Genomic DNA, 14037 nt, shown 5'->3' on the forward strand with positions numbered 1-14037 from the left:
AGATGCCAGGTGCTTCATGTGACTGTAGCGTTTATGAATTCCCTGGGGGAGATTCCATCATTTTTCTGTAATTCTTTTCTCTCTATGTCACTTAGAGCACCATTTTTGAATTAGAAGAGTTTGAGAAGAGACCTGTAGGAATCAGAATTAGAGCTGGGAAGGGTCTCAGAGATGATCTTAGTCTAAATCCTTCATCTTAAATTTTTGAACAAAGTACATACTCAATAAATATGTGTCAAATGAATGAATATATTTTACAAATGAAGAAACCAAGACCCAGAAAAATTTCAGTATTGACACACAGGAAATCAGAAAGTCAGAGAAAGGACTTTAATTTAGGAGATAACACTGTGTAGTACATTTGAAGGGTGATGCCAGCAAGTCCACCTTCCTCATTTCATATAGGAGGAAATTGAGGTGCAGAGAAGACCAGTGACTTGTCCAAGTTTATAGAGTTAGTGTCTAAAGTGGGATTTGAATTCAGGATCTTCTCACTGATAATCATGAAAGATTTTTGGTTTGAAATCAGAGACTCATTTTCACATAATTACCTTGTGTTATCTTGGTCCTGGCTTCCTCTCAACTCAGCCTGACTCTCATGGTGCCTGTCAGACCTTGTCTGATGGGAGAGAGGATGTGGATGATCAAAATTAATCCAAGAAGTGGAAATTCCACTTGCATCCATAATCTTCTCCTTACTCGCCTTATCCCTATATTCTTTATTCTTTTTTCCTTCTAAAATAGAATTTCCCCTATCTTTCTCCAGGGGAAAAAAGGGAGGGAAAAATTGAGACCTAAGATACAAAGATTCTGAGCCATTGATAGTCTGGTCTTCTGGAAGGATGTCTAGTTTGTTCTACAACACTCCAGTTCCCTATATAGTAGGGGAGAGGAGGAAAGGAGAGAAATACAATAGTCAATTCAATTCAGTGTTTTAAAGTACCCAGTGTAGAAGTTAAACTTACTCTTCAAAGGTGAAAAATAACATAGTCCTTGGCAGTCAGTCAAAAAGCACTTATTAAGTACCCACTGTATGCCAGGCACGACCCTAAGGCTACTGTTGTCTTGAAAGATCCCATAATGGGATTATAGACATGAACAAATAGGTATAATATTAAATAAGGATAGCATGATAGGGACAAAGGATTTCTGCCTCAGGAGAATTTGAGGAAGAAAAGATCACTTTTGGACAACATGATATTCTGATTTCATTTTACAGGGAGCTCAGTTCATCAGTAGTTGCCTTCCCCAATAAAACCTAGTATTTTGGAACAAAAGAGTTATATAGGCAGTTGAGGGCATTCCTTGCATGAGAATATTATAACCCCAAAAAACCCTCCATAGAATCTCAGATAAACAGATGTCATCTAGTTTAGAGGTTTTTACCCTGGGTATGAACCCTCACAGAATCTCCATGTCTGTGAACTTGGACAGAAAATTTATATATATATATATATATATATATATATATATATATATTTTGGTATAATTTTTTCCTGTGATACTGTATTTAATTTTATGCATTTAGGAATATTAAATTCATTAATATTATGCATTATTCTGAGAAGAGGTCCACAATCTTCTCCAAGATTGCCAAAGGGTTCTATGATATGAAAGAAGTGTCTTTGATCTAATGTAGCACATGAACCCCTTTTACAGTATCATTAACAGATGATTGTCATTCAGTCTCTCCTTAAACCCAATCATTGACAATCATGCTCATTCTTATTTTCCTACTGGATGTTGCCAAACAACTCTACTTGTCAGAAAGTCTCTTGAGCCAAAATGTCTTCTTGTTAACTTCTAGTTTAGTCCCAGGAGTCCTCTTTTGGGAGCAGCAAAACAAGTCAAATTAAGATGAGTCAAAGAACAATTTGGGGCTTGATGTTAAGGGAACACTCCTTTCTCTCTCAACCTTCTTTTACACTTTAGAGATATCCATTGAGGTGCTTGGTGCTTCTAAGAGTAGAGGAACCACTCTCTTTTCCCCAAGGGAGGTCCTTAAGACTTTGTTGGATAACCATTTGTCAGGTAAAGAACATCCTTGTTCATATCAAACAAACAAGACATTTATTAAACTCTTAGTATGTGCTAGGCATTGTGAAGTTAGTTTAGACAGTCAATGAAGTGATGTGGCAGCCCCAAATGGTAATAGGCTATAGTAAAAGCTTCTAGAAACAGGAAGGCCATAAATAGGTTCTTTCATATTCTGCCCTCATCAGACCTCACCTGGAGTACTCTGTTTAGCTTGGGATGCCATCAGTTAACATGGGCACTGATAATCTGGAAAGCATCCATAAGAGAGTGCTGAGGTTGTTGAAAGGTCTTGAGTGTATGTCATATAAGGAGCAGTTGAAGATGCTCATCTTGGTAGGAGAAGACTCAGAGGGCCATAATGGCTGATCATCCTGGCTATCTTCAGGTATGGGGAAGGTTGTCAAGTGGAAGAAAGGTTAGAATTCTGTTTGATCTAAGTAAGTTAGGGATGGAGGGAATTCTCCTGTAGGGGAATGTGGTAGAGGAGGGTGGTGAGTGTGTCATCTGATAAAATAGTCCACAAACCCATAAATCTGAAAGAAGAAAAAGTGAATGAGTTCAAATACTTAGCACCTAAAGTTTCATGCAAGCTCAAAGATACATGCATGCACACTGTAGCTGAAAATATTCTGGTATGCACGCTAACAATTAGTTTCTATCTCAGAATCTTAATGTGTTTTGCAAATAGCTTTCCTTATTTACATATCTATTTATTTGATGAGCATCAACAGTTGTGACGTCTGAATAGTTTAGAACTGTATTCATCAATAAAACCTTTAAGGATATGTATGTCAGTCTCTCAGTAAATTTTCCTGGGGCCCAAGGCAGGTCTTGCCAGTCAACACCCTCTGCCATGTTACTTTAGGCTCAACAATGATAAGAGGCAACAATGGGGGCAATGCAGGGCTCAGGGTGTGTTTATAACTGAGGACTCACTGATACTGAGTAGCAGGTGAGATGGGTATTAAGTTACATATTTGGGACTCACTGGGGAGGGAGTATGGGGAAATTTTAGGAGAATTTTTTGGGCATTCTTCTTGTTCCTTTCCCATTTTTTTTTATCATAAAGGAATAGCTTCCCTAAACTCATCTCTGGTATTCAGCTTCATTTGTGATGTTGATGTGATGATGACCAAGATGTCATCGTGTTATAGAAAGAGACATGGATTATATAGGAACATTTCAGTTGAAGCTAGAAGACATTTCTTAGAGATTAGTAGTCCAACCGTCTCATTTTGCAGATGAGAAAACTGATGTCCATGGAAGGTAAAGTGAATTGCCAAAGAATCTATAACTGATATCAGAGCCATATTTTTTAAATTGTTATTTTTTTAGAATATTTTTCCATGGTTCCATGATTCATGTTCTCTCCCTCTTCTCTTCTCTCCCCCCTCCTGTGGCTGACAAGCAATTCCATTGGATTATACATGTATTATTAGAACAATAATTTTTAAAAATTAAATTTTGTTTTTTTAACTAACAAAAATTTATTTCTCTCTCACTCCCCTACTCACCAGGTAGAAGAAGGAAACCCTTATTACAAATATGCATTATCATGCAAAATACATTTTCTTATTGTACACATCTGTAAAATAATTTTGTAAGATAAATGTTGAATCTTGAATTCATCACCTCTGTCAGGAAATGTGTAGCTGGAGACAAGGTTTCAACCTATGCCTCCTGATTCCAAATTCAGTGCTCTTTTTCATTACATTATACTTCTCTTATTCCAAGCTCTGGGAATCCTCTCTGGGCTTCTTATGATCATATATTTATAACTGAAAAGAATTTGAAAGAATTAAATTAATTAATTAAATTTTAAAAGAATTTAATTAAAAGACTACAACCCCCTCCTTTTTCAGATGAAGAATCTAAGACCCACAGAGGTCTTGAAGTGATTTGTCTAAGGTTCAGGCTACAAAGTGGTAGAGAATGGATTTGAATCCTTAGGTTTCAGATCTAGTACTTTTTCTGCTGGTACAATGGAAAGGAAAATGCTGCCTCAGTTTCTGTCCGTAGGTGGAGGCACCAACATTTAACATTTTTCACTTAAGTCCCTTGATCTGACATACTATGAGTCTTATGATTCTCAGCCTTGTTGTTACTAATACTGTTTATGTTTCGTTAGCAGCATAGCCTCATGCCTTCAACCTGATCTCAGAAACATTTGCTCCAGGGCTGGTGAGCTTGCTTGATTCATAGGATTGCTACTTTAGAGCTGGAAGGGACCATATGGACCAATTAGACCAATTCCTTCATTTTACAGATGAGGGAACTGAGACCCAGGAAATGAAATGACTTGCCTAATAAGGGAGTCATACAGGCCATGGATGATGTGTAATGTATTCCTATAGGTAATGAATGTACTAGTAGTAGAGCCAGAGTTGAAACCTGTCTGTGTCCTCAGACCCCCAAATCCTGAGTTTTCCCCACTCTCTCATTTTCTTTTTCAGGTAAGGGCATCTCCTGGAAGGTTTGGAGGCAGCAGACACATTTCTGAAGGAGACTGCCCCCTTCTGTCCTCTTCAAGGTTGGTTGGTATTTCGACTTCAAATGAGGTCTCATTATCTTGGTGCCATCTGACCTTGCAATCATAAATTCTTGCGATGGAATTCTCCTGCTGTTTATTTATAAAACACTCTTCTACTTTGGGCTGGGTAAGAGATTATTAATGTCCTGGCCAGGTATAATTACTGTGCACAGGAGAGAGATGACACACAAAGGGTGTTTCTTTCCCTGAATTCCCTTTGATCTGGCTCTTTGCTGGGAAAGTAGAAATTAGGTGATATCTATCTTGGGCTCCATTTACCTGGGAGAATAGAACACTGATCTCAGGTGGCCTCAAACTCAAATTGCTATTCATTCTCCTCAAAATCTCTCCCCTTTCCCAATCCAACTTCTGTAGAGAAAATAGCTTTAGAACTGAAATAGAGCTCAAGAACTTCTTTTTCCTCCTCCTTAATATCATCTTTTTTCCTAATTACATGTAGAAATAAATTTTAACATTTGTTTTCTGATGATTTATGATCAAAATTCTCTCTTTCTCTCACCCTCTCCTTCCCCCTTCCTGGGATAGCAAGTAATCTGATATAGGTTTTACACGTATTGTCATGCAATATATATTTGTCATTTTGTAAAAGAGGACACATAGTATACATAACAAGAAAAGACACATAAAGGAAATAAAGTGAGAAATGGTGTGCTTTGATCTGTACCAGACTCCATCAATTCCTTCTATGGTGCAGGAAAGCATTTTTCATCACGAGCCCCTTGGAATTGTATTAGATCATTGCATTGCTGATAATAGTTAAGTCATTCACAGTTGATCATCCTAAGTAATTGTTTTTTTTTTTAAACACTAACCTTCTGTCTTAGAATCAATATTGTGTATTGGTTTCAAGGCCAAAGAGTGGTAAGGGCTGGGCAATGGAGGTTAAGTGACTTGCCCAGGGTGTTTGAGGACAGATTTGAATCTAGGATCTCCCATCTCTAAGTCTGGCTCCCAATCCACTGAGCCACCTAGCTGTTTCCATAACTTATTTCTACAGCTGAATAAACTGAGGCTAGTGAATTACCCAAGATCCTGCTTCCATCATACCACATTGACTCTCAGAATAGTAATGATCAAAAGTGACTTGCCCAGGGTGTTTGAGGACAGATTTGAATCTAGGATCTCCCATCTCTAAGTCTGGCTCCCAATCCACTGAGCCACCTAGCTGTTTCCATAACTTATTTCTACAGATGAATAAACTGAGGCTAGTGAATTACCCAAGATCCTGCTTCCATCATACCACATTGACTCTCAGAATAGTAATGATCAAAAGTGACTTGCCCAGGGTGTTTGAGGACAGATTTGAATCTAGGATCTCCCATCTCTAAGTCTGGCTCCCAATCCACTGAGCCACCTAGCTGTTTCCATAACTTATTTCTACAGATGAATAAACTGAGGCTAGTGAATTACCCAAGATCCTGCTTCCATCATACCACATTGACTCTCAGAATAGTAATGATCAAAAGTAATGTTGGAGATTGTATATGAAATTATAATTATTTATTAATAAAGATGAGAGAAAGAGGGAAAGAAAAACCACCAGGTTGCCCTAACTATAAAAACAAAATAAAACAAAACAAAATAACTCTTCCATGCTTCCCAAGATCTAGTATCCAGTTGAAGTTCAAGTGAAGCATTAACAGTGCCAGAGAAGGGAGAGAGCTGCCCCAGCTTGCATTCAGGAAGAGTTCCATGCCCAAGACAGCACTCTACTGCCTGACCCCCTGTCTTTATAAGTCTGATGACATCACTCTTACTGGGCTTTCTAATTGGACAGTTTGGGCCACCAGTCCTGACTTCTAGTTAAGTCAACCACCATGTGGGAACTTCTCCCAGCTGCTTCTGGAAGTCAAGACTCCAGGTGCCCAATGTGGCCCTTTGATCACTTGACTTGTTGGTATCCTGACTTAATGCACATGTGCAGGTAAGGGATTACATTTTTATATTAATTTCAGACAGAACAAGGAGAAAGTGGGAACTGATTGGTCAATAATTCTGGTTTGGTCAGGGGCATGGAGCTATGCTACCACCGAACAAACACTCTGACCTACATTAGGCTTCCCTGAAGTGTCCCCTGCCAGGGAAGTGAAATGGGGATAAACACTGGATAACTCAACCAACCTGGATAAAACTGAGCTTCCTCAACATCCGTTATTTGGCTAGTAACAGCTCATTCTACAAATCTACAAAGTGCTGACTTCACAATAGCCCTGTCATAATAGTAGATTTGTAGAATGGACTGTTACTAGCCAAATAAAGGACTTTGAGGAAGCTCAGTTCAGCCTCTTTTATCAGGTTGGTTTATCAAACCATCTCAAAGGATATTCTCTCTAAGTGCGTTGTCTCTTAGGTCAGATTTGAACCCAGGACCTCCTATCTCCAGGCCTGGCTCTTAATCTACTGAGGGACCTAGTTGGCCCCTACTCTGGCTTTTTAAATTTAGCTGAAGTATATTAGATTCTCCTCTGGTTCCTTAATTCTGTGTGTATCTTTCTGTTTTAAGCGTGTCTCTTGTAAACATGTTGGATTCTGATTTCTAATCCATTCTATAGTCTGCTTCCATTTTATGGATGAGCTCATCCCATTCACATTCTATATTATGGTTATGATTACTGTGTATTTCATGAACTGCATCTCATTTTCTTATTTCTTCCTCTCTCCACTCCTCCCCCATATCTTCCTCAAAAGTCTTATTTTTCTTCTAACCACTGTCTCCCTTAATCCACCCTTCATTTTGTCATGCCTTTCTCCCTTTCTATCTTAACCCTTCCCCTTCTATTTCCCCATTGGGGTAAACTACATTTCTGAACACAACTGAGTATATGTATGTGTGTATATATATATGTATATATATATGTGTGTGTGTGTGTGTGTGTGTGTGTGTGTGTGTGTGTATGTAGATATATGTATATATTCTTCCCTCTAAACCAATTGAGTGAGGTTCAAACATTGTCTACCCTGCCCAATTTCCCCTTCAAAAAAAATTTACCCCTGAAAGTTTTCCTTGCACATTTCTTTTATATGAGATAATTTCTCCTTTTCTATCTCTTCCCCTTTTCCCAACACATCCCTCTTTCTTGCTCTTTTTTTTTTGGAGACCATTTCAATATGACCAACTCACACCCAGGTGCTCTATTTATGTAAGTTCATTTTAGCCACCCTAATAATGATATAATTCTTGGGAGTTATAAGTATCTTCCCATATGGGAATGTAAATAGTTTATTGAGTCCCTAATGATTACTCTTCTCCTTTTTATCTTTTTATGCTTGTCTTGAGTCTTCTATTTGAATGTCAACTTTTCTATTCAGCTTTGGTCTTTTCATCAGAAATGCTTGAAAGTCTCCTATTTCATTAAAAATTCATTTTTTTCTCCTGAAGGATTAGACTCAGTTTTGTTGGGTTAGATGATTCTTGGTTGTAATCCTAGATTCTTTGCTCTCTGGAATATCACATTCTAATATATATCTGCTCTTTTAATGTAGAAGTTGCTAAATCTGTGATTTTGACTGTGGTTCCATGATATTTGAATAATTTCTTTCTGGCTGCTTAAAATATTTTCTCTTGGATTTGGTAGTTTTGAAGTTGGTTATAATATTCCTGGGAGTTTTCATTTTGGTATGTTTTCAAGGAGATGAACAGAATATTCTTTCAATATCTATTTTTACCCTCTTATAGAATATCAAGGCATTTTTCCTTCATAATTTATTTCTAAATGTTTTTTTTTTTCTTATAGCTTTCAGGTAGTTCAGTAATTCTTAAATTCTCTCCTTGATCTTTTTCCAGGTCAATTGTTTTTCTAATGAGATATTAAAATTTTTCTTTTCATCTTTTGACTTCATTTTATTTTTTTCTTGATCTCATGGAGACATTTCTTTCCAATTGCCCAACTCTAATTTTTAAGAAATTATGTTCTTCATTGAGGTTTGAACCTCTTTTTCCATTCAGTTAATTCTGTGTTTTTTAGAAGTTCTTATTGGCAGTGAATTTTTATTCCTCTTTTACCATTTGGACAATTTTGCCAAAAAAGTTATTTTCTTCAATTTTTTGTGCCTCTTTTATTGGGGTGATAATTTTCTTCCATTATTTTCATTTCTCTTCTAATTTTTTCTTTGATCACTCATCTCTTTCTTTAACTTACAGGAATTCTTATTGGGATTAGGCTCAATAAATATAATTGATTAGGCTAATTTTTGATAGCTATTTTCACATTGTCTTCTTCTGAATTTATGTCTTTATCTTCCTTGCCACTGCAGTAGTTTTTTTATAGTCAAATTCTTTGTTTGCTCATTCCTCCAGCTTATTTTTTTGACTTTGAACTTTATGTTGAAGTCTACTTATCTTGAGGTGGGGAGACTGTATCTCAAGCTTGATGCTTTTTCATGCTACTGTTGTCAGAACTAGTTCTTGGGGTCTGCAAGTTTTTGGTGCTTCCATGGTGATATAATCCTGTGAGAGGTGTGGTCACTGCTGTGCTGGTCTATGCCCTAATTTTTAACCAGTAAAGACCCTGTTCTTCTGAGATTACAAGTGCTAGTGTTCCTCTCTGCTTTGGTACTGTGATCAGGGCCCCTGCTTTCTTATGACAGTACTCCTTCTCCATCCTGGAACTGCAACCCAGGACTGAATATGGACGATAGAATTGCCAATCAATGGCAGCTATAACCAGTGCCAGCAAGGGCCCTTTGTAATCTCTTGCTAACCAGTTTTCTAATCCCCTTACCATCTCTGGACTGTGAACTCTTAAAATTGCTCCTACTACAGTTACTGCTATTGCTGCCACCACATATGGGATCTGGTCAGACCTTTACTCTTATGCCATAACTTCTCCTGTTGATACATTAAGCTTTCTTAGACCTGAAAAAAAATATCTCCCTAACTTTTTGTCATTAAGAAACTTAATACATACAAAATAGGAGCATTTTGGAAGGAAAGCAGTTTTCTAGAAATAAAGTGTCAATCCCATTGAATTCTGCTCTGATCAGACCTCATCTAGAGTATTCTGTCCAAATCTTGGCACCAGAGTTTAAAAAAAAATGATAAGCTGGTGAATGTCCAGAGGAAGGGATCCAGGACATTGAAGGGCTTTGAGCCCATGCCATAAAAGGATTGAGTTAGGGTAGGTAAGATATAACAAATATTTGAAAATGCTATGAAAGAGTATACAACTTGTCCTTTGTTTGCTCTAGAAAGAACAGTGAAAGCAAAGAGGCCAATTTAGACTTGAAGTCAGATAAAACTTCCTAATAATGAGAACTGTTCAAAAGTGGAATGAGCTACCTCCAGAGGCAATGGATTCCTACTCACTGGGGTTTACAAGCAAACTCTGGATGACTTTTGATTTATTGAAGTAAGGATTACGTTTCAGTCATGGCTTGGACTTGGTCATTTTAAGGGTCCATTTTGATTCTGAAATGGTATCATCTCTCTCCTCCAATAATTGGTATCTTCCTAAATTTAAGTAATGGGATGATTTTAGTAGAGAATCAGAGTATTTAAAACTAGAAAAAGGAACTTTAGAAATCCTTTTATTTTGCAGATAAGGAAACTGACTGACAACCATAGAGGGAACTGAATTTTCTCAAGGTAGGTAGGTAGCACAGTGGAAAGAATGTCAGAATTAGAGTCAAGAAGACATCTTTCTGAGTTCAAATTTGGCCTCAGACACTTACTGGCTTGTGTGACCCTGGGCAAGTCACTCAACCCTGTTTTCCTCAGTTTTCTTATCTGTAAAATGAGCTGGAGAAGTAAATGGCAAAATCACTCCAGTATCTTTACCAAGAAAACCCCAAATGGGGTCAGAAGAGTTGGACATGATTGAAATGATAACACCATAGCTAAATAAGCTACAGAGACAAGATTTAAGGGCTAAAACTTCCAACTCTGAGTACTGTGCCATACCACTCTCAGAATGAATTTCAACTAATCAGACAGAAGTGTGTATTGCTCAGGAAGATAGTAAGTATAAGGAGGCTGAAGTCATGTTTTTTTCAGTGGGTAATTCATTAGGTTTTTTTTCTTGCTGCCTATTAGTAATTTAGGGCTAACCCTAGAAGAAGGAGATGATTGTGGAAAGGGGAAGAAGGCCTAAAGTAATTTGTTTGCCCAATTTAGTGCATGACCCCCCAAAAGGCAGAAAAGGGCAAATTTTTGTTGCACAGCAGAGAAACATGTTTACTTGTCAGTTCATGACTTCAGTTAACAGGCCCCCAAGATGGACAGAGACAGTGATGTTGGTTGGTGGTATTGATGGTGGGGGGGTCAATGTCCAGTGGTCCTCATTCTGGTGGGGGACATGGAGGGGGACATGGAGGGGGACATGGAGGGGGACATGGAGGGGGACATTTTGGAGGACATGGGCATTTAGGTGGGCAGGGAGGAGGAGGTGGACATGGCGGTGGACATTTAAATGGACAGGGCTTGGGGCATGGTGGAGGACATGGTGGGGGGCACTTGGGTGGGCAGTTGCATTTCTCAGAGCACCGCTGCAGAAGTTTCTTCAGGCAGCTTGGTTGACATTTGTTTTCACAACAGGGCTTGTTTTTGTCATCCTCACTCGACATTTTCTTTCGGTTTTCTTGTTCTAGGCCCTGGAAATGAAGAAACATTAGAGAGAAGCAAGTGAGGAGGACAAATTGGAGAGGCTTTGTACAGCCCCTGTTTTTTTTTTGTCTTTTCTCACTTATTGGTCTCTTTCCCCTTTGGTAGTTTCTTTTCTGAGCTAATAGGAGAATCCAAGGCTGAGGAGGTCTCTCAGGAAAAAAAAGAGACAAACCATTTAGACCTCCTTAAACCCATGCCTTCTACCATATTCCCTTGCTTCTTTGGGTTGCTTGATTCCCGACTTCTGTATATTAGAATTCTTGGTAATCTCAATTTAATTCTTCGGCAACTTGAATTTAGTGCTGGTAGTCACTTCTTAAGGGGGGACTAGGTGTCAGAGTGGGAGTGGATAGAGCACCAGGCCAGGAGTTAAGAAGATTCATCTTCCTGAGTTCAATCTGACCTCAGATGCTTATAAGCTGTGTGACCCTGGGCAAGTCACTCAACTCAATTTTTCTCATCTGTAAAATGAACTGGAGAAGGAAGGAAATGGCAAACCACTCTAGTATCTTTGCCAAGTAATCCCAGTTGGGATCACAAAGAGTTGGATGTGACTGAAAAATGACTAAATAGCAACAGTCATTTCTCAGCACTATGATAATAGCTAGTTATCTTTAACTTTAATATTTCCAAAATGCTTTATATATGTTATCTGACTTGATCTTCACAACCCTCTGAAATATTGATGGTGTTATTATCTGTTTCACAGAGGAGGAAACAGTCACGGATAGGTTCCAACTTGCCAAGTTGGATCACATAGCTAATAAGTGTTTGAGGGAGATTTTGAACTCAGGTCTTCCTTATTCCAAGGTCAGTGCTCTGTCCAGGATACCATCTCAGCTTGAACCTGTTTTTGTTTCATTCTTCTTATTCCCATCACCTACTTGATTCCCTCCTTTTCTTCCTACCCCTCAAAAGAAATTTAATGATGAAATAGGAGGCAGAGGTCAGGGATTATCAGTTAGTAGTCAACAGAAATCTGGTCCCAAAACACTATATAAATTGTTTTTCTTCCAAGATTGAGACCAGGGTTGATTATCACCAGTTGGCCAACTCTAGTTGAAGCCCTTGATGGAGGCTAGATGATTACTTGTCAGAGATGTTGTAGAAAGTATTCTCAAAGTATAGGTAAAGGTTCTAAGTTCTCTTCCAACTCTGATATTCTATGATTCAATGATTCTTCTCTTAATTCAGCTCCATGATCATGTGAGAAAATCAAGATAGGAGAAAATTATTTGGAGAATTCTAGCTACTCTTGTGATGGTGGTCACTTAAGGGCTTATTTGGTAGAAAATTTCATTGGCCAGAGCCACAAGGAGTTCAGTTTTTACAAAAGATGTTTTCTTCCCCCCATCTGTGATTCCCCTTTGTGGTTCCAAGTCACTTTATCTGCCCATGTTCAAGTTCTGTACAGCGACAGTGATTTCTCATCCATTCTGGCTTTAAGATGAACCTTGGAATTAAATTCCTTCTATTAAAAAAAATTAAAGTTAAAAAATAAAAAAAAAAACCTTTCAATTCATATTCAGAGAAGGAAAAAGGGAAGAAAGATAAAAGGAAGGTAGGTTGGAGAAAAAAAGAAATAAAATGAAAAAACTGTATTCAGCCACATGTGACTCCAAAACTGAAGAATGATAAAATGCCCCAATTCTTTTGTATTTGAGAATTTATGTTTTTGTTCCTGAGATAACATAATCTGTTCTTAAAATGAAACAAAAAGTCAAAAGCATTTCAACCAAACCCCAAATGATCTGAAATATATATTCAGTGACAAAAATCCATCTTTTCTGGAATAATGGACTCCAAACCCAGAAGAGGAGTCTAAAATGAATGATTATTTTCCAGTTGTCAAATCCGACTTACTGTGGCTTGATGGTAACTGAACTTGACAAGCAGTCGAGTGGGATAGATGGAGAGTCTGGCTGTGCTAGGGCTGATGGGTTGGCCCTCTGGTTCCTCTACTCAGTCCTGTGGGAAAAGGTTGGCTTTTGATTATGACATCATCACTTGCATCATCAATGGACAGCTATTTTGTGAATCTAGTTACCGGCTCAGCTCAGGTCCTTGGCCTGGTTGGAGTTAATGTTCCAAGAAAGGGAAACATATATGTGAAATTGTGTATATGTGTGTGCACAACTGTAAAGCATGTGCACATTAGTATAAGGAACTCTTTGATGGTAAAACATTTATCAATTCCGGTTGGCATTTTATTGGCAGCTTTTCAGACAAATTCTGGTGATGATGGATGTATACTGTGGCACTTTTACTTCCTATTCCTGCTTGATCAGGAAAGGAAAGGAAAGGAGATGGGATTTAGGCTTATAGTGCTTTCATGTTAAAAAAATGTTTGTTGTCTCATTTGAAGAGGACAGACCAAAATCACATCCCTGGTGATTTCTTTTGGTTCATGAATAAATTGTATTTAAGTGAAATAATGTACAAAGTTGTCATTATTATTCTCTCTTCTAGAGTCATCAAAGACCAAATGGCAAGATGAAAATCAAGATGACTGATGATGACTCAGGATGCAATGGATGCCCTTGGCTTCTTTGATGTCTGATCAAGCTCTAAGCCCTCCACACTATCTGCTTCCATTGCTTTCATGGGGTTGCAATAAATTGTTCTCATCTACTCCTTCTGCCAAAGGAAATCTTCATGTGCCTGGAGCATATACACTGCTAACTCACCAAAGAGTCTGAGGACTATTGGTTATTCTTATCCTGGTTTACCTCATCTGATAAAATACTTTACCCAGGGTGTAGGTTACTGTGCATATTATAGCTTCTTGGAGCCACAGGTGAAAGCTGGGTAGCAGACAGACAAAAAAGGAGGATGAGCAGCTGTGAAA

At 38.2% G+C, this 14037-nt stretch overlaps 2 long non-coding RNA genes across 2 annotated transcripts; one reads left to right on the forward strand and one right to left on the reverse strand.

The window, feature by feature from the left end:
- Positions 1–329: 329 nt before the first annotated feature.
- LOC103097722 (uncharacterized) lies at positions 330–3830 on the reverse strand. The gene is made up of 3 exons (XR_462009.3): positions 3670–3830; positions 2230–2570; positions 330–619 (listed from the first exon to the last, which is right to left on the reverse strand). It is a non-coding gene; the product is annotated as an uncharacterized LOC103097722 (long non-coding RNA).
- A 746-nt stretch (positions 3831–4576) lies between these two features.
- On the forward strand, positions 4577–13820 carry LOC103098072 (uncharacterized). Its single transcript, XR_462011.3, has 2 exons — positions 4577–6512; positions 13659–13820. It is a non-coding gene; the product is annotated as an uncharacterized LOC103098072 (long non-coding RNA).
- Positions 13821–14037: the final 217 nt, after the last annotated feature.

The sequence above is a fragment of the Monodelphis domestica genome, chromosome 2 (genome assembly GCF_027887165.1).
Source record: "Monodelphis domestica isolate mMonDom1 chromosome 2, mMonDom1.pri, whole genome shotgun sequence".
Taxonomy (NCBI): domain Eukaryota; kingdom Metazoa; phylum Chordata; class Mammalia; order Didelphimorphia; family Didelphidae; genus Monodelphis; species Monodelphis domestica.